The 19,142-nt window shown below is 39.8% G+C and overlaps 1 long non-coding RNA gene across 2 annotated transcripts in view; it reads left to right on the top strand.

Annotated features, from left to right (window-relative positions):
* LOC117667753 (uncharacterized) overlaps nucleotides 1–17,288 on the top strand; it is a 41,591-nt gene extending 24,303 nt beyond the window's left edge. Inside the window, exons 1-3 of one of the 2 annotated variants that reach the window (XR_015734012.1) lie at nucleotides 2,399–2,689; nucleotides 6,620–6,725; nucleotides 17,008–17,288. This is a non-coding gene — a long non-coding RNA (uncharacterized LOC117667753). Of the gene's footprint in view, nucleotides 1–2,398; nucleotides 2,690–6,619; nucleotides 6,726–17,007 lie in introns of those variants that run through there. The other variant, XR_004592131.3, reaches the window with a different exon arrangement.
* Nucleotides 17,289–19,142: the final 1,854 nt, after the last annotated feature.

The raw sequence follows: 19,142 nt of genomic DNA, 5'->3' as shown, positions 1-19,142 counted from the left end.
GATGCTCTTTGATCTTGGTTGTTTGCTTACAGATGTTTAGTTCCCAACTGGGTAACATAAGCAGTGACAGCATCAACATCATCATTATTGAATACAATCCAGGTTAAAGTGTCCCCAGTAGGTGACTGTCCTGGATTATATCTTACTGTCCCGCCTCAGTAATGGGCCAGGTTGGATGCCTTGATTCCTCTGCAAGGAACAAAGGGGTGCAATTGGATTCTGTAAGCATCAAGATACAACCTGGTATCCATGTAGACAAAGATTCAAGTTTTACATGAGAAGTAGACTACAGCAGGCATACCCAACCTTTTTCCCCATCAAAGATGTTTTCAGAAGTAACCTGCTTAAATTGCATCATTTTTCAATAGTAGTGGGGTGGGATGACATGAGATCCAAAACTAGGTGGGGTACCATTCTCTTTTTTTGCTTGACAGAATGTTCTCCTCACATGACAGGTGTCCTGTAAAGGATGGTCTGAATTATTCGTTTGCAAAGAGCTTTTGAAATCAAAGCAAAGAATTTGTGTGGGCCTTGGACAATATTTTCAAATCTTGGCAACTTCCAGTTGTGCGGACTGTTTCAAATCCCAGAATTCTCCAAGCAGATGACCATTTCTAAAAATTATGGGAGTTGGCCAGCACCTTACTTTACAGGTTCTTAATCAAGCATGAAGATCTGTCTAAAACTGGGACAACTTTCAGAGAAATAATCAAGGGAGAGTAATGTTTATTATTATTAATAAGCATTTATATCTGTATGGTTTTTGAAAGCGTTAAAGTGCTTCACATTTATCTTTTGTGGATAATTAACAGCGGGATAGGATTATTGCTTTCCTGAAGTACTTGTAGACTTTGCAGAGGTATCTGGCTGACTGCCATAGGAAGTAGATTGCTGGATTCCCCTTTGATCTATCTCATCATGGCTTCTCTTATGTTATTATAGAAAGGATTAAATGGATTTCTGGAGGAGATGAGGGCTGTCAGCAGCCAAGAGCAAGAATAAAGTAAATATAATCTCTATGTTCAGAAAGCAATCTATTTCTGAATACAGGAAGGGGGAAAAAAGCGTTGTTGCTTCCAGCAGCCTTGGTCACCTGGTTGGCCATTGAGAGAAGCGGGCTGGTGGGCTACGTGGGCTTTTGAATGGCCCCATCCATGTCATTCTTAATGTCCTTATTCTGTTACTCGCTCATAGGTACAACTGATTTGTTGCATCATTAAACAAAGGAAGCATATCCCAGTGGATATGAAGTATTGGAAGTATTGGAATAAGATTTGGCCATATGAAAGGAACAACATCATAAAAGATATAAACTCTCAAGGATTTATAGACATTTTTCAGAGATGCTTTAATTTGGATTTGTACATAGAGCTGAAGGTTGGACTCAGCCTAAATGGTCTCTTCCAACTCTATGATTCTAAGAAGGTTTCCAAAAGTTTTCTTTTTATGTTTTCAACAATTTCCCTTTTTCTTTTGTGGTTTGGAATTAGGTTAAGATCTTAATTATATTCTATCTGAGTTAAACAAAAATCTATAGCCAAAGAATGGGAGAGTTGATTTGAATCAATATGCGTATTCCAACCCGTCTCCTTGGCCCTCCTTGACCCACTTAAGGTTGCCAAGTCACAATGTTGATGTGACAGCAAAAGCTACAACTAGCCAAATACCTTAGCTATGGAGCAGCATCTTCCTTTATTTTCACCTGCCTTCACCTTGTGTTCCCAAATCTCATTCCATTTCTAACCACCTATTGCTTCTTATTTCTCATTAAAAGAATTTACATTCAGACATCTTTCCCTCCAGCTTTGTAACATGTTCTCATATGTTCCAACTGCCCTTGTTTTCTGGTCCCTAAATATAACTGGTTCTGTCTAGATTTGAGGACAGTGAAGTGCAAGAACATCATGCTTTGGGGTCCATCTTCCCATTCCTCAATGCAACAGAAGATAATTTATTTCATATCTCTCTCTCTCTCTCTCTCTCTCTCTCTCTCTCTCTCTCTCTCTCTCTCTCTCTCCCCCTCCTTCCCTCCCTCCCTCCCTCCCTCCCTCCCACCTCCTCTCTCTCTCATACAAACACACACACAGTTGGGGGTTAAAGAGGGAGAGAGAAGAAGGGAGAGGGTTTTTCAAAAAAAAAACAACCACTAAAGAAGTTTTAAGGCTTTTGGCTACTCTTGGTCTACACTGAAGGCTGGGCAATATATTCACAGTAATGACTGTGTATGCATATATGAATGATCCAATTACTGGATCAAGGATATATTATTTCAGTCCAGTGGTTAGATCCAATATTTTCTTCATTTCTTTATTCACGTTGAACATGTTCTGATCTACACCATGTTCTTTTGAATAGATTCCAGGGCACAGTCTTGATCCCAACAATGCAGAAACAGAGGTTGAAAGCTCCAGTCCCTTCCTCCATGCATATTTGTGCCCGTGTGTGTGGCCTTTTCGTTTGTTTTCCAACTTATATATGCAGCAGGAAAGATACAAATGCCTGCACGACCCTTAACAATCCATAACTTGCTCGGATACAAGATAAGATCCAGGAACAAGATTGGCTCGATCTTCTTGGCAATCAAATGACAGACAAGGCATGCTTTGATGCTGTCTGCAGAGCTTCCTGGTGTACAGATGTCTCCAATTGATGACAACTTAGAGGAAAACTTGCAGAGAGGTAACCAGAGGTAAGTACATGTGCCAGCTCCCATCCAGCCTTGAGAGATGCCTTGAAGGCACTGGACAAAGGAACCATGCACGAGAACAATGGGAAGGGTGGTTGTCCTTCGCTGTTGCCAGCATTCTGTCCATTCCAACACACTGAACCATTTAGAGCTAATTTCACGCTAACTCCTTTAATCAAGAACATCTTCATCTCTTTTTGGAAAGAGAGAGAGAGAGAGAGAAAGAATGGGGATATTTTCTATGTGCTTCAATCTTCTTGAGGAAAAGAAGTTAAGCGCCCTGGAAACAATCTAAGTCCCCAGGAAGCCTCTGACTCAAAATGCCTTCCAAGCAGACAATGGCTACTTCTGGTCAGATGTGAAGTCACTTCCTCTTCCATAAAAAGAATATCTCATATTTCTGGAATGACTTGATGCATTCAAAACACTGTTGAAGAACCAGCTAACCCTATGAATAAAAGAAGTTGATTGGACTGAGTTCCTTCATTAGAATCAGGTTCCCCTCCTCATCCCTAACATTTTCCAATTGTGTGAGTTGATTAAGTATTTTCAAAATAAACGAAGGAAAGGTTTCCACAATCCAGGAATGCCGTGTGCCATTTGTACTTAGACCATGTTTCTCAACTTCAACAACTTTAAGAGGCATGGACTTCAACTCCCAGAATACCCCAACTGACATGTTGGAGAATTCTGGGAGTTGAAGTCCACACCTCTTAAAGGTGCCACGATTGAGATAGACTGAGAACACAACATCTTCCCATAGTTCAGCATCAGGAAGGGAAGAAGGGGAGAAAAACAATATGACAAAGTCCCCTAGCTCTGAGCTACTGTATCTTCTCTCCACTTCCACGTGTTAATAATACAATAATATTAAGGTGTATTGTTGCAAACATTGTACAGCCCAATTGCACATCTTGGCTTTGGAATTTCAGCTAGGTTTTTTCCTGGTACAGTTTTGTAAAACAGAGATTTACTAGAAACGATGTAAATTGTCTGAACAATAGCAAATACATTCTGAGTGGCATTTTGCCAGTTAATAATATATTAAATCAGTTATATTGCTAGAACAGTCTTCAAGGTGTACTGTGTTTTGCAAAAATCTACTGTACAGTAACTACTGTGTTATCATGACATAAGTAATTATGGTTGCTCTCTTCCCAAGAGATCTTCCTGTTTGTCACCTATTCCAACCCTCTGGAAGAAAAATGGGATGAGAATATTTAACCAATGTAGAAATACAACAGTATGGAAAATTGGCATTGAATAATATAATAACTATGGTGGGACATGGTGGCTCAGTGTCTAAGATGCTGAGCTTGTCGATCAAAAGGTCGGCAGTTCAGCGGTTCGAATCCCTAGTGCCGCGTAATGGGGTGAGCTCCCGTTACTTGTCCCAGCGTCTGCCAACCTAGCTGTTCAAAAGCATGTAAAAAATGCAAGTAGAAAAATAGGGATCACCTTTGGTGGGAAGGTAACAGTGTTCCGTGCGCCTTTGGCCTTTAGTCATGCCAACCACATGACCACGGAGACATCTTTGGACAGCACTGGCTCTTCCACTTTGAAATGCAGATGAGCACTGCCCCCTAGAGTCGGGAACGACTAGCACATATGTGTGAGGGGAACCTTTACCTTTACCTTTAATATAATAACTATATAATTGTTGTATACCACCACTTCTAATGGACTTTTCCCAGTAAGCTATGTTAACACCACACTGTCAACTAGATAATATGTATATCTAGCAAATGCATATATTTTTATGCCTTGATACATTATATTAACCCAGCCTGTTTTTTGTTACATGTAAAATGCAAATCCAGAATACAGAATAATTAAAAATGTGTGTTACATGTATTGTGCAAATGTAGCCAGTAGATGACTGGCCACAGTAGTAGCCAAGCAGCTACTACTAATTACCAAGCATTTTTTATTATTTCAGCATCTAGTTTCTATTAGATGGCATGGGTACTTGATACAGAAAGACAGGACATAAATGCAAATAAATACATAACTTTTAATAAACCAGCAATATTTTATAGAACAAGGAAGAGATTGTCAAGTCTCTTTTTGCAGTATTAGGAATCTAATGTAAATTCAACCTTGCTGGAGTGAAACATTATCTTTTGTACTTGATAGAGCTAGCAAGGTCTCCTTTGACTATCAGTGTAAAAATCTGCTCCTCGGGCACTTTTCCTATTTTGCTTAAAATAGGGTTCAACAGATGCAACATCCTACGGAGCACATATTAGAGAACCTTGAAAAAAATCAAAACTTCTGAATTCTGACATGAACCAGCCAGATAGATTGCTATTATTTTTTTCCTAATAGAGGTATAGTAGTCTTCACTTAAAAATCACTCATTCAGCAACCATTGAAACTTAAAATAGTGATGAACGAGTGGCATTTATGAATAGTCCTCATAGTTGCGGCTATCACAATGTTCCCACAGTCACATGATCTCAATCCAGGGGCTCAGCGACCATCTCGCAGTTATGATGAGCACAGTGTCCCACGGTCACATGATTGCCATTTGAGTTCTTCACCGCTGATTTCTGACAAGCAAAGTCAACGGGGAACCTGGCAGGAAGTTGCAAATGGTGACCACTTGACTTTGTGCTTCCTTAACAATGAACGGCCATTGCAAAGCCATGATGAGATATTGTGCTTCAGAACCACATCTCTTAGCAACGGAAATTCTGATCCCAATAATCATCATTAACTGAGAACTACGTGAGCTTAAATGGACTCTGGAGGATGGTAGAGGACAGGAAGACCCGGAGGAATGTTGTCCGTGGGGTTGTGATGGGTTGGACACGACTTCGCAACTAACAACAACAACAACAACATGTAAGAGATTAAGGGAGCAGACATAAGATTCCTCCTATGACAATATCCCCCAGCAACAGCTCTGTGAGATTCATTATTTTGAGAGAAATGTGGAATTTGGAAATGTGTTTTTGAGAGGAAGAGTATTTTGAAATGTTGTCTTTCAATGTGGAATTTAGTGTGTCTTTAAAACATTTGCAAGCCCTTTGGGCTCTGAAATATTTGCAAAATGTTTAGAAAAATGATACTGCTCTGGTGTCATGTTTAAGATTTCTTGCTTTTCTTCTTCCTTAGCCCCAGTGTGTCCTGTCTAGTATAAGAATGTACTCATAAATAGCTTAGGGGGAAGAGGTGGGGACGGAAAGCAAGGGTAATTCTGTGCTGATGGAACAGTGGAATTTTTGATGAAACAATTGGAGAAGGAAAGATTATATGCATGTATGCATGCATGTATAGAGTAAATCTAGGAGGGTCATGTTCAGCTGCAGATATATTGATCCCCTGGGCCTCTTTAGGGTTAAGATTTGAAGCTTAGTAAGATTCCCTGTCTTTTTCAGTTGACAGAAGAATATTTAGTTTTTCAAAGGAGTGCGGGACCTACTTAGCAACCTACTTTAGATGTTATGGCCTCTATTTGTCTAAAAACTGTCCCCTAAAGAGAAAAAATACATTCTGCCTATGTCTAGGATTTATAGTACTCTCCTTTATCACTATTATATTAAGACTATAATATGAAATATTCATATACATCTGTTCTCCACCAGAAATCAATCTATCTATCTATCTATCTATCTATCTATCTATCTATCTATCTATCTATCTATCTATCTATCTATCTTTCTTTCTTTCTTTCTTTCTTTCTTTCTTTCTCTTTCTTTCTTTCTTTCTTTCTTTCTTTCCTTCTTTCCTTCCTTCCTTCCTTCTACTGTATTATTGTCCTGTTCCAAAATTAAAGCCTTAAGAATCTACCATTCCGACAAACTTTTCTTCTTTCCACCTTACAGAAATGAAGATGTTTACCAAGAATGTTTCTTAGAAATAATTCAGAATTAATTTGCCTTTTCCCTCCTGAATAATTCTACCCACCTTTCTGTTTTGTTTTTTCAGATGGTAATCTAAGGACATCCTGATCTGAAAGCTGTTTTGGAAACACTGTGGCCAAAAATGGGGGGGGGGAATGCTACATGAGTCTAATGCAGCCCTAAATAAGGAGGTAATCTGCTTCTAAATGTAAGAGGCTGAAATTAAGCAGCAACACATTTCCTTCTCTGCTTATGAGTTCTCTAGAATTAACTAGAATGCATAAGAATGGATTCTTGGACCAGAAGGATTCTTGGTGTGTTCAGTAGTGGCCCTCTCAATATGAGATGGAGAATAAAGCTCCAAATACGGATACCTAGAATCAGTGGCAAAATCCAAATTTTTTTATTACCGATTCTGTGGGCATGGCTTGGTGGGCGTGGTGTGCTTGGTGGGTGTGCTAGGGGAAGGATACTGCAAAATCTCCCCCCCCCCACACTCTGGGGCCAGCCAGAGGTGTTATTTGCCAGTTCTCTGAACTACTCAAAATTTCCACTACTGGTTCTCTGAACTGCTCAAAATTTCCGCTACCAGTTCTCCAGAACTTGTCAGATTTTACCCCTGCCTAGAATCATCCCAAATCACATATTCCCTATGAAGTTTTGTTGGCTAATAGAATTGAATGGATTTATGGAAGTGGCTGATAGAGAAAGGCATATTATTAATTATGGAAACAGGAAAAACTTTTATTAACTAATAATAACAGTTGAGAATAGAAATAGAGATGGCTTAAGAAGATTGTGGTATCTATTGTACCCCCTGATGTGTGTGTGTGTGAGGGGGGAGAGGGGGGGAGAGGGAGAGGGATGCCCTTTGTGGCTCAAACATCTTCCAGAGGTACTTTTTGAGGTACAAGCTGGATGAACCTGATTGTACCCATTTACAATAGGAATATGCAGAAAATGAGGTTGTCTGTGAGACTTTAGAAGCAGCCAATATTCTTGAGATGGCCCCAAGATTGCCACTTGGAGAGGCCCAACCTTTTTGATTAAGCTAATTATACACAGTGAGAGAATTTTTGTGAGTAAGTGATAATAGATGTCTTTCCATTTATCAGTTGTGCTGCTCTGCTCCTTTTTGCCAATAGTTCACAGCAGAAGAACCACGATAGCCTGCAGTTTCTACTGTATCCATTCACTGAGTCGTGGACTATTTTTCGTTCACCTCTCTCATTTTGAGACCCATATCAGCTCCTTCCAAACCACAATATTCTTAGTCTTCCTTCTCCTCTTGACCCATTTACTCTTCTTTTATATATTTATTTTACAATTCTGTCTTCACTCATTCTTCCTGTATAACCAAACCACTTCAATATGCTTCTTTCTTACCGTTAATTCATTGTTGTATTCAATCCATGAGTACAGCTCTTTCTTGCCCTTATCCCTTCTTGTTTTACCACACACCCGCATTTCCACTGCATTTAATTTACTTCTGTGTTTTTCTTTACACACCCAACTCTCATTTCCACATAGCAAAGTGGGCAGCAGCCCACTCCTATGTAGCCATTTTTGCTTCTTTCGTTCCTCACCACAGACCACATAACTACTCACTACCTTTCTGCAAGCATTTCAACTTCTTAGAATGTTTCCATCCATGTTCACATTTTAGTAAACATTCTACCCAAGTCTAGAAATTCATTTACTTGCTCAAACTTTTCATCATTTATGTATGACTTATAATTGTTCGCTTCATTTCCCCTGTCAAACACAACTATCTTGGTCAGACTAAACAACTCAAGTTGATCTGACCGAAAGCTTTTCTTTTGTAGTTTTGTGTCACCACTCTCCTCAAGTTCCAACCCGTAAAAACCCAAATTGGTATAAATCCAACAAAAATATATCATATCAAATAGTATTGCACATTAATTCTCTTACCTACATCCTGTGCTCAAAGGATTCATAACTCTTCATAAATACTATGTACTAGGAATATAGTGTAGAAGAACATACACATTTAAAAAATAATAATTTCTACTTACACTAATCTACTGCTTTAGACTGCAGTATTTTATAGTTAAATTTTGTACAGTGTTTTGAGAAAACCTTTACCAGAATGCAATGTGTTTAGGCCCTGAGCCTCTGAAGAAATAACAAGTCATAATCGGTGGATGCTTAATATGATATAGTATTTCATTCGTTCGTTCTATTCATTTTATTAATTTATGGAGTTTTTATGCCACTCCATTCCTATCTCTTCAAAGAAGAAGTGAATACAATGAATGCTGGAAGATAATATTTGTCATAAGGTGCTGACAAAAATCTGTCATGGTTTTCTGAGTTGAAGATGATGGTGATAGTGGCATAACCCAATGCAATGTTCCAGTGAGCAGGTCTGAGGCCTGGCAACTCTAGTTAAACCAATTTCTACTAGGAATTGTGTGGAATATGGTATCTGAAGCCTTTGAAAGCCATTGCCAATCAAACGTAACAGTAGAGAAGATGATGTAATGGGTTGACTTGGGATATAGCAGATTTAAAATTCAGTGTTGAAATGGAGGCTACTTTTCCCTTCAAGTATGTATTAACTGAGCCATAAATTATCCTTGAGAAGTTAGGCTAAGTTTCAGTACAGATTTTATAGACCAGTAGAGAGTATTTTTTTTACAAAGATTTGGACTCAAGCGATGACCAAACAGTGAGCTGATCTTACCATGTAACTTAAAGTCACTTATGTTGCTAGAAAAGTAAAGAGACTTTGTTGATTTGTTATGTGATAAAACTATGGATTTTAATTGCCTGATTCCTGGCTTCAGAAAAATGTATTAAATGTACATATAAATGTATTCTTTCTCTCCAATTATTTTTTTCCTCCTTTGTTTCTATGTTTAGAGCTGCAACCCTATGCTTTAGGTGACATCTGCAGAATAGTTATTTCCCATGACTTGGCAACAACAATTCTAATGAATTTAACCCAATATCATACTAGCTATTGTTGCCATCATCCTGCAGAGTCATCAACTATCAACTGCACTTCTACACAGCTGAGTCATCAGCAATCAACTACACTCCAGAGATTCTTCATATTGTTAAAGTGATTGTGACCAAATAGTTAAATCACTTAAAAAACAAACAAGTGAGGGACACCATGGCTTTTGGGATTTCTTTCTACACCTTTCCCAGCAGTAGGAAGTGTCTGTTTTTTATTCTGTGGCATCTGTATATGTGTGTATATTTTGTCCCCAAATAATAATCAAAATGTGTGCATCTTTGTGCACTGATTGTGTGTGAGAGACTCTAATCTTGGTAGTGTATGGGTAGGCGCAATGGTGTGTTTCTGCTTTCCTCTTAAATTGCATCTTTGCATGTTTGTGTATGTGTGTGCACTAGAAAGCATATACAGTACTTCACCATGGATCCCATGATCCGAAAGAAGGAGGGAGGGGGTTTAAAATAAAGGAGTTGGTTGCATTCCACATTACTGCCAACTGCGTCTCCCAATGGGATGCCTTGGGAGATTTTTTTTCCTGAAATTTGGCCGCCCTGAGTCTTCAGAGAGGGGCGGCATACAAATTGAATTAATAAATAATAAAGAAAGAAATAAATGTTTTTCTCCACAGCATCCAGCCTGATCCAGACTATTTTTAATCTCTATGTCTCGCACTGAGTTTAGTCCTTTTCTGTTCAGTTTTTGAAGAGTTATCCTGCAGAAAGACAGACAGGGTTTTCTTTCCCACAGTTAGATCAATGAGTTTCCTTTTCCCATTCTTGAATTAGGAGGAAATTATATCAACATACATTATACTGCTCCCACAATCTAGCTTTTCTACTTCTCACCAGTGACATTGGGCAGTGTTGCTGTCCTCACACAATTTCATATGTGGTAGTTTCTGAGCAGCAATTGGTGTACCCCATGTTGTCATTTCCCTTCCCGCCCAGCATTATCTATTAGTAGGCCAGCCAGCAAACCAGTGGTGAAATCCAAATTTTTTTACTACCAGTTCTGTGTGAGTGGCTTGGTGGGCATGGCAGGGGAAAGATACTACAAAATCTCCATTCCCACCCACCCCCGGGGGAAGGATATTTTAAAATCTCCATTCCTACCCCACTCTGGGGTCAGCCAGAGGTGGCATTTGCCGGTTCTCTGAACTACTCAAAATTTCTGCTATCGGTTCTCCAGAACCTGTCAGAACCTGCTGGATTTCACCCCTGCAGCAAACACAATCTTCTGAACATGGATGATGGTTCAACTTTATTATTTAATTATTTGGCTTTAATTTGTATTATTTACTGAGTTGGAGGTAGGAATTAATCTGAATCCAATTTGCACTAATCTACCTATCCTAGATTTGACTGGTCAGAGAAATAGAAGATTAATATTCTTGGGCCAAACAGCTCTTCTCCATCAAAACAGTTTGCCAGAATCATTAAAATATTGATTATTCAATATTGCCATCAGGTTGGTGTCAACTGTTGTGGACTACATAGATAGATTTTCTCCATGATAGCCAGTTCCTAACTTGAGTCTTTCAGATCTCCAAATAGGGGAGCCATCACTAACTGAGTCCATTTACCTTGCTGCTGGTTATTCTCTTTCCACCTATCCCAATACTGGAGCCTTTTCCAGATCATTGCATAATATGCCCAAAAATAAGATAAATTGAACCGATCATTTGTGCCTTGAGTAAGATCTCTGATTTGTTTGATGATCCATTTGTTTTCTTGGCTCTCCAAGTATTTTCACAAATCTTCTCCAACACCAAAATTTGAAAGTGTCAATAGTCTTTCTATCCTGCTTTTTCAAAATCCAACTTTCACTTGTGTAGATTGTCACAGGGTATATTGTGGCTTGCATGATTCCGATTCTTGTCTGTATAAGCAACTGAATATCTTTTTCAAGGCTTTTCTATGTTGGTATAGTCTGCAGCATATTGGTGCAGTATATTGGTGCTAGTCTGCAGCATATTTCTTGACTGCTTCTTCCTTTGCTACTGATGGTTGCTCTCTACCACTTCAGAATAGCAGAATAACAGAGTTGGAAGAGTCCTGGAGGTCTTTTAGTCCAAACCCCTGTGTCAGAGTTCCAAGTAATGCTCCCAATGACAGAAGACTCTGAGGTTTAAAGTTCCTCAAAGTTCCATTTTATTAGAGATGTCATATTGGCACATCTGGGAAAACCCAAATCTGAAAGCTTCCAGGTTTTCCCCACCCAAAGAAAAGTCCAAGTCCCTGCCTAGTACCCACATGTCCAACACATGGTCCAATCAAGCACCATCCCAACTGGAGATGCCTCCCAGTTCCAGCCCTCCAGGTACAGGGCAAGATGTCCTTAACTCTCTGAGAAAGGAATGTTATTATGACTATATATCATCCATGCTCCATACAATCCCCCCTCTCAATTTCCCACAGAAGTAAATGTGGCAGGCCTGAAGGCCCAATGCAAAAGATGGCTTCCAGGCCTGACACCTTGCTTAATCAGAATAGAGCAGGAAGGGACTTTGGAGGTCTTCTAGCCCAACCCTGCTTAAGACCCTATACCATTTCAGACTGGTCGCTGTCCAGTCTTTTCTTAAAAACCTCCAGTGATGAAGCCCCTACAACTTCTGAAGGCAAGCTGTTCCACTGGTTGATTGTTCTCCCTTCTTTATATTTAATTGTAGTCCCATTTTTTCCACTGTTCTCCTTGACTTTTATTACTAGAGGTTGTGGGTCCTTTGAATTTTCATAGGAGGAGCAGCAGCTTTTGTTATTGAGAGAATCCCTAACAAGCACTCCCAGGGCTCTCTTGTCTCTCTGCCCTCTCCCTCCTGGAGCCACCTTCTCTGTGCATTATTTTTTTGGTCAGGCAAAGAACTGCTTCTCTCTCCTACCTAACATTTCTCTCTGTGTGTTGTGTTGTGTTGTGCTGTGCTGTGCTGTGTGTGTATGTGTTTGTGTGTATGATGTGCTTTCCCTACTTTAAAAAAATCTCTCCTGCATACATTTTATATATCCATACACCAAATATGATTTTTTTAGAAATCAGTTTTTTCTCTCCTAGGAGTTTAATATTCCACAGTCTTAATGTTAGATAGATAGATAGATAGATAGATAGATAGATAGATAGATAGATAGATAGATAGAATTGTTTATTGACCAAGTGTGATTGGACACACAAGGAATTTGTCTTTGGTGCATATGCTCTCAGTGTACATAAAAAGAAAAGATACATTCGTCAAGAATCATAAGGTACAACATTTAATGGTAGTCATAGGGTACAAATAAGAAATCAAATCATACTAGGAAGCAATCAATATAAATTGTAAGGATACAGCAATAAGTTACAGTCATACAATCATAAGTGGGAGGAGATGGGTGATAGGAACGATGAAAAGATTAATAGTAATGCGGACTTAGTAACTAGTTTGACAGTGTTGAGGGAATTATTTGTTTAGCAGAGTGATGGTGTTAGGGAAAAAGCTGTTCTTGTCTCTAGTTGTGCAGTGCTCTATAGTGTCATTTTGAGGGTAGGAGTTGAAACAGTTTATGTCCAGGATGCGGGGGGCCTGTAAGTATTTTCACAGCCCTCTTTTTGGCTTGTGCAGTATATAGGTCCTCAATGGAAGGCAGGTTGGTACCGATAGTTGTTCTAATTATCCTCTGAAGTCTGTGTCTGTCTTGTTGGGTTGCAAAACCAAACCAGACAGTTATAGAGGTGCAGATGACAAAACTCAATAATTCCTCTGTAGAACTGTATCAGTAGCTCCTTGGGCAGTTTGAGCTTCCTGAGTTGGCGCAGAAAGAACATTCTTTGCTGTGCTTTTTTGATGACGTTTTTGATGTTTTTTTACATCCAAAGCTAAAACCTATAGGAATGCAGGGCCCAACAATGGAAAAGTGTTGGGGCATTCCTGCAGGCTTGCTGTGTCAACTGGATAGATTACTATATTTGATTCCATCACCCTTCTTTGCCAGAGATTGTCCAAATCTATTAGCCCTTCAAGGCAGGCAATGTAGGATATTCTAATATCAAAAGCCTCTGCACATTTCACTGTCCTATGTTATCAAGGCAGGGTTAGTTGAGTTTCTTTCTGATACTTGCTTCAATATGGTTCTAGGTGCTTCACTGGGAGTTTGGAGAGGCATGGAGTAACCTCCGTGAGGTCACATCTCAAAAATAGCCTATGGAGATTCTCAGTCATCCAGGTCATGGTTGTCCCAAAAGTGTTTTTTTTAAAAAGGCAACTGCACTTCCTTTGTTTTTCCTTGAAAACATTTCACTTCTCATCCAAGAAGCTTCTTCAGTTCTGACTAGATCAGGGGTCTGCAACCTTAAACACTCAAAGAGCCATTTGGACCTGTTTCCCACAGAAAAGAAAACACCGGGAGCCACAAAACCCTTCCCATGCCTGACTATTTCTTGAGCGGCCACAAAACTAGCATATGTAGTTGAATTTCTTCTGTTCTGTTTTCTTCTGAAACTTTTCTTTTCGTGGATTTATCCATGGTTGGCCTACCTGGGGTTAAAAAGCTCAATAAATCATGTGCCGGCAAGTGTCGCACATTGGCGGCTGTGAGTGATATTTTGAATGCTAGGGAGCCACAGCAGAGAGGTGACAGAGCCACATGCGGCTCCAGAGCCGCAGGTTGCTGACCCCTGGACTAGATCTTAGAAATAGTTGAAAATGACTTTGTGCTGTAATAAATGGACTGTGAGAATTAGAGTCATAATTTTGTTCCAATGTGTTTTTGGATTGCAAAGAATCAAAAGGATTAGTCCATTATTTTAAGCAGTATATTGGTATAAATGTGTGGCTAACAATTAAGAAGTTTTTTTCCCACATTGCCTGTAGTTCTCCTCTTTAGGGGCTGCTTCTCTGAAAAGTTGGTACCCAGAGTTTATAACTCCCTTCCCTGAAGAGCCTCATCCAACTTCTTCTCATTCTTATTTTTGGAGAAAGGTTCAAAAACCATTCTGCTTCTAAGCACTTTTGACAGGAACAGAGGGAGTGCCAGTTTTGAATTTCCCTGCTTATTTTCTTTGCTGTCCGCTGCTTAGCTGTTTGTTAGTTTTTGGTCTTGCTCCCTTGTTAGATTTTTTTTTAAATAACTATTTTACATATAGCAATTTCTGGAATATTTTTGAGAAGGAAAAGGTCATTAAAGCTGTTCGACAAAAACAACTCTGTCCCTCAAGACTCGGTGATTTAACTCTGCAACTTTTAAAATCAAGTATCCAATCCACGTTTATGCTTATTACCTAATACGTTCTTGACAAATAAACAAATAAAAATAAAATAAAAGTATAAATCATCAATTCATGAACATCCAATAAATATAAATATCAAGGACAAAAAGAAAAAAAAAAGGTAAAACACAACATAAACACAATGGATAAACATAACACCCTAAAGGTGTGAACTGGAAGCAGAAAAAACACACTGAAGGATCATATTCTTGCTTGCTTGAGATATAAACATAAATAAGTGGTTGCCTCATAAAGAGTTAGCTAACTCCCTGAGTATTTAAAAATCTATTTTATATTCTGTCTCCCAATACTTTGGATAACAGGATATTCCTATTGATTTTAATTATCAAGATTGTCAATAGGGCACTTTTTAAAATTCTGAAATGTCTGGAGGAGAATTGGGCAGATTTTTTTTTCCTTTGCAAACCTCTTTCATTGCAATCTAAGCCAATGGATTTCCCCCCCCCCTTTTTTTTCCCCATGATGTTTTGCTCATTGAAGTCAATGGTCCAGTAAAGGGGAGTGTGGGAGGAATCGCAACGTACTGAAATAATGTTTGTGATCATGTTTCAACTGATTCATTTTCTAGCCTTGAATTAAAAATCTTGATCCATCTGAATATTTCAAATACTAAAACATGTTTGGAAGCTGCTGCTTTATGTGGGGGCTGAGTCAATTGCCCCCATACAAAAGGCTCCCAATGCTCTTCTGGTTAAACCTTCAAATTAAAACCAACACTCCATTGGAACTAACTATTGGCTCTCCAGTGCTCCAACAACAGAGAAAGTCAGAGCATGTCTTGTAATCACAAGACACAAAATAAGAGAATCAGAGCCATCTGCTTCTCATAGGAATGTTGTCTTCTTGCTTTGGGCTTTTTAGTGGTATTACTGATCTCATCTTCAGATCTTTGACTCGGTATGAAATGAATCCTATCCCTGCTCCAAAGAGATATGTTAATATAGTTTTCCAGACAAGGCCTAATCTGCTTATGTTCCTTGCAAGAGCACTAAAGGATGGGCAGCATATAAAATGAGAGAGAGAGCAGAAGGGAGAGGGAGAGGGGGAGAGAGAGGGAGAGGGAAGGAAAGAGAGAGAACTGGTAAAGGTGAATTCTATTGCCACCCCTTTTTTTCCCCAAATATCTCCAAGAGATGAAGACATTCATGTCATCAGTTTTCCTAGAATTAGGCTAAAGTTGAAAGAAACATTTTACCTAAGGAATTAGAATATGTCTTTCGTCAGGTTTTTGCAGTATATAAGAGTTGGTTCTGTTTAATTGCTCTTTATTTAAAGTAGGATTGTTACATTAATTCAGGCTGCAGAATCTCTTCGCTTTAAAAAAAAATCTCAGAAACTCTGTTCGAAAGACAATGCTCCCATTGCAGAAGTGCTCAAACTTTCTCAATTCTCAGTGTTCTTTGTGTCTCAGTAATTTATTCATGATGCCCTTAGGCCAAAAGAAATACATAATTGTTCCATTTATGAAGTAGTTAGGTCCCAATTTAAAATATCCTGCGGCACCCCTGTGAGTCATCTGTTGCACCCAGTGGTACTGTGGTGCTCAGTTTGGGAACCGCAGCTCTTATGGTATAAAATTGGCTTCATTTAAAAGTGAACTGTTTTCCTCTTTAGTCTGTCATGTAATCCTTTTCTCTCTCTTTTTTTTAATAATATTTTTATTGAAGTTTATAAAGACAAAAGCCAAACACAAACTAAGGAGAATATAAACAAGAAGAAATAGAAAGTGCAAAAAGGTTGGAAGAGAAAAGGGATGGATGGATGGATGGATGGATGGATAGATAGGTAGGTAGGTAGAGATAGATAGATAGATAGATAGATAGATAGATAGATAGATAGATAGATTAGATAGATAGATAGGTGATAGAGATAGATAGATAGATAGATGATAGAGATAGATAGATAGATGATAGATAGATAGATAGATAGAAAGATATAAGATAGATAGATAGATAGATAGATAGATAGATAGATAGATGATAGATGGATGATAGATGGATGGATGGATGGATGGATGGATGGATGGATGGATGACGATGGATGGATGGATGGATGGAGAGAGATGATAGAATACTGTACAATAAAAACCACTAAGGTTTGTTTTTTGCAAAACAAAATAAAAAACTGATTAGAAGTATTAGAAAATAATTCTAATAAGTATTAGAAAATCAGTTCATTCCTAAATTTTCAGTGCATGATTATGCTATAATGTTCTTTCTGCTAATCTACAGGGCAGCATCAACACAGAACCATAGAGAGCTCTACCCTGTTCCTGACACAAAGCCAATCTCTGTATCTTCCAAGGAGATCGTGGTTCAAGGCCACACCAAGATTTGAAGTTTGCTGGATGACCTTCAGACAGTTATTTTCATATCCAAAGTTACCCTACATGAAGTAGGAATAAAAAATGGAAAAAATCTAGATTGGAGAACAATATGAGCACAACTAGAATTCATAGGATATAATAAACTAACTAACTAACTAAATAAATAAATATAAAGATCAGCCCATACACTATGTCTACTACTGCATATATACTTATTAGAGGCGGCATTCTCTCATCGCAGAGACCCTAGATTCAGAAACACTGTTCTGCTCAGGGAGCATGAAAGCATTACAAAAAAATCAACTCTCATGCATGAGTGTTGATTAGGCATGTACGAAAAACCCAACATGGTAACTTGGCCAGGAGAGCGAGGGGGAATTGCCAGCAAGTGCCCCATCTGGACACATCATGGGGATCCAGAACTTTTTAGCCAGGCTCTGCCTGCAGCTGGTTTGTCAAAGAACTCCCAAGTTTTGTATTGGCGCTCAGCTCGAGCAAAGTAGTTTTTCCCAACTATGTAAGTACTTGCTGTACCTTCCTCCCCCCTCTACCTCCCAAATCTTTATTACACTGGAATGTTGATGAGCTTTACACTTGCCACGCAGAAGGAATGAGGTAGATTGAGAACTTCGGGAGAAAGAGCCAAGGACTCAAACAACTACTTAGAAAAAGCCCTGAGTGTAAATTAAGATTGTCTATTTGGGAAGAGTTGCATGTAGTGTATCCAAAGGCAATGGCGTAGGGTCAATGACCCCTTATTATTCCTCATCCCCTTGGAGGAGATCCAGAGAAAGCAAACAGATACCCTTTTGAGGCAGTGGCAGGGAAGGACTCATAAAGGACAGAAATATCCACCACAGAATATGGGAAACAGATGTTCCTATATCACAGTGATGGCTAACCTTTTTGCCATCGCGTTCCAGGAGAGGGGGGACGGGGGAGGGTCACACACGCACCCACGCGCATGCGTGCGCAACCCCTCCCCCCCCGCTCCTGGCACATGATGGCCTGGTAGGCCCGTTTTTCTTTCTTACCTGGTTCCAGATCCTCTCTGTGTATCTGGGAAGGGTGAAAACAGCCTTTCCCACTCCCTTGGAGGCCCTACGGAGGCTGAAAGGGCCCATTTCTCAACTCTCGGTGGGACAGGAAGTGACATTTTTTGCTGTCCCCAATCTCCAGAACCTCTCTAGGAGTCTCTAGGAGCCTCTCTAGGAGTCTCTAGGAGCCTCTCTAGGAGTCTCTGGAGGCTGGAGACAGGAAAAAACGTCACTTCCTATCCCACCGGGAGTCGGGAAATGGCCCTTTCAGCCTCCGTAGGGCCTCCAAGGGAGTGGGAAAGGCTGTTTCCGCCATTCCCAGATACACAGAGAGGATCTGGAGCCAGGTAAGAAAGAAAAACGGGCCTTCCCCACTCCACCCCCAGGCCCTCCAGAGGCAGGAAACAGCCTGTTTCCCTACTTCTGGTGGGCCCAGAAGGCCTGAAAATCAGCTGGCCGGCACGCGCATGTGCCCCAGAGCTGACCTGGCGTGCCCACTAATATGGCTCTGCGTGCCACCTGTGGCACGCGTGCCACAGGTTCGCCATCACGGCTATATCATGTCAAAATTAACGGTAGGGCAATAGGATGCCACTAGTATTGACAAACTCCTTTATTGGAAGGAATGGCCCCATCTATGTTCATGCCAGGTTTGGAATATTTTTTCACATAGTCCTGGCACTATTCCTTCAGGGAGATTGCATCCCTGGATTCACATGCTTGTACCCCCAAGCTCCTGTTTTGCAATCTGAGGGGTTGGAGTTTCACAGAGCTGGAGACTTGGAAATCTCACCGATACCTGCCTTCCAGCTCTTTGGCTCTCTCCTTTAACTTAAACTAATTTTTCCCAATCTCAACAACTTTAAGATGTATGGAATGCTGGGAATTGAAGTCTACACAACAAGTTGCTGAGGTTGAGAAACACTGTCAGGCTGAGGAACAGGGGTGTCAAACTCACGTCATCATGGCCGTGTCATGTGACATATCAGACTTCCCCCCCCTC

The sequence above is a fragment of the Pantherophis guttatus genome, chromosome 1, assembly GCF_059756535.1.
Source record: "Pantherophis guttatus breed Tessera chromosome 1, ASM5975653v1, whole genome shotgun sequence".
In the NCBI taxonomy this organism is placed as follows: domain Eukaryota; kingdom Metazoa; phylum Chordata; class Lepidosauria; order Squamata; family Colubridae; genus Pantherophis; species Pantherophis guttatus.
The sequence above is the reverse complement of the archived record's forward strand: the minus strand, read 5'-3'. Positions and strand labels throughout refer to the sequence as shown.